We start from the raw sequence: 2,397 nt of genomic DNA on the forward strand, positions 1-2,397 counted from the left end.
TATATATATATATATATATATATATATCTTACTCTAATTAGCCTCTGTTCTTAGAGGTTTCATAGAATGTTGTCATATTGTAAAGGCAAATAAAATGTATTGCACACATTCATATTTTATTTCTCACCCTTTCTTTAGAACAGGAATTCCACACATGAAATGATCCTTTAACTGTATTTAATGAAATAATACTTTCATAAATTCAGAAACTGTTCTTATATATTTAGAAAGGTCATAAAATGATGTTAAAAGAGAATTTTCAGAAAAAAAGATAAAATCATGACTTGCACACCATATATTAATGAAGACATAATAAATAATTTCTTTTACTCATTAGATATGAGGGATCCAGGCAGATGTTATTTCCAATTGAAATAAAAAGTCAAAATATCACAAATTTATATGGTGTAAAGGAATGTTGAAAAGAATTGCAAATGGGGAAAGACTGGTCTTTCCATAGCAAGGTGGGAGTCAATTAAAATTACTGCCAGGCAGGCTAGAATTTACATGTCTACCCGAAAGAAAATTATTCCAGTGACTGAAACATAGGTTAAAGGCTTTATTCTGCTGATGCACATCAGGGAACACCTGAAGACCTGGTGAACTCCACTGAATCAGGGTCAGAGTTTTATAAAATAGGGAAAGTGGAGTGCTTGTCTTCATGATTTTGGCTTTGGCTGCAGTTTTTTACTTTACTAGAAAGCTACAGGAGAAGGTTAGTCCTATTTTTGTGCTCTTTGGTCAGTGCTATTGCCACAGTCTTGAAAGTTATGAGAACATGATTTTCTGAAAACTTTGTTTTTGCCATCCTGAGAGGCTTATCATTGAGTAAAGTACAAGGTCAGGGATATTGATTGAAAAAAAAAAAATGGCAATTATAGAAGGCAAGAAGGAAAATTAAGGGTTCTCTATCAAGTTGGTTTAAGACCTTTTGCAAATTCTCTATCCAACTGAGGTTGATATCATTAACCTCGTTTTACATAAAAACAAACTGAGTCTCAGAATGGTAAAATAGGTTGCTCAAGGGGATGTGTTATAAACAATCTGGATTCAAAGCTAGCCCATATACTATACTGTCTTTAAGGAAAAATCCCTAGAGGGAAGAAATCCAAACTAAAAATCAGTCTTCTTCTTTTACTCTTTAAAACAAACTCTCCTTTGCTAAAAGTTTGTGAAAAAGTAGACTTTGCTAATTTTATTTCAGATTCAGATTTGGTGTGATGGAGCATAAACAGAGTTTTGGTTGCCTGACTGACATGGACATATTTTATGCACACAGCCCGTGTTCTTAAAGGTTTTACATAGTACTTCATTGTAAAGAAGAAGCAAAATGCACTTTGTGATATTATCCACTTAAAGATTGATCTATCCATAAGTTACGTGGGTATAATCATGATCCTGAAGAAGAGAATTTTCATGAATTAAGTTAATTATCCAAGGTAGAGATTTCAAAATATGTTATGGAAATTTGGAAATTATATGAGGGATTTTAATGGTTTTCAAATTAACTTGAGCATGTATATGAGCAGTTGATAGTCTGTTCTAAAGACAATTAAAACAAGTCTATGAGAGCCAACATATGACCTTGATAATATCCCTCCTGAATTTAGAGACCATTTAAACACTAGATTTGATGTATGGACATCAATGACTGAAAACCAGGGGAATTGTGGGATGACATCAAGAACATCATCCATAAAGATGAAGGAGGTCACTAAAAAGAAAAGAAAGGAACAAAAGACAAAAATGGAAGTCATAAGAGACTCTGAAATTTGCCCTTGAACAGAAAGTAGCTAAAGCAAATGGAACAAATGACAAGATAAAAGAGCTGAACAGAAGATTTCAAAGAGTAGCTGGAGCCGACCAAGTCAATTAACATAATGAAATGTGCAAGGACCTGAAGTTAGAAAACCAAAAGGGAACCACATGCTTGGCATTTCTCAAGGTGAAAGAACTAAGGAAAAACTCTAAGCCTCAATTTGCAATACTGAATGATTTTATGGGTGAAATATTGAAAGATGCAGGAAGCATCAAAAGAAGATGAAAGGAATATACAGTCACTGTACCAAAGAGAATTGCTTGATGTTCATCCATTTCAGAAGGTGCCATATGATCAAGATCCAATGGTATTGAAGGAAGAAGTCAAAGGTGCACTGAAGGAATTTGCAAAAAAAAAACAAGGCTCCAGGAATTGACGGAATATCCACTGAGATTTTCAAGAGATGCCACCCTTGAGGCACTCACTCAGTTATGCCAAGAGATTTGGAAGACAGGTACTTGGCCAAGTGACTGGAAGACATCCTATTTGTATACATTCCAAAGAAAAGTGATCCAACAGAATGTGGAAACTTTTGAACAATATCATTAATATCATATTCAAGGAAAACTTTACTAAAG

This window comes from Orycteropus afer, unplaced genomic scaffold (genome assembly GCF_000298275.1).
Source record: "Orycteropus afer afer isolate SDZICR_OR568_19922 unplaced genomic scaffold, OryAfe1.0 scaffold00523, whole genome shotgun sequence".
NCBI lineage: Eukaryota > Metazoa > Chordata > Mammalia > Tubulidentata > Orycteropodidae > Orycteropus > Orycteropus afer.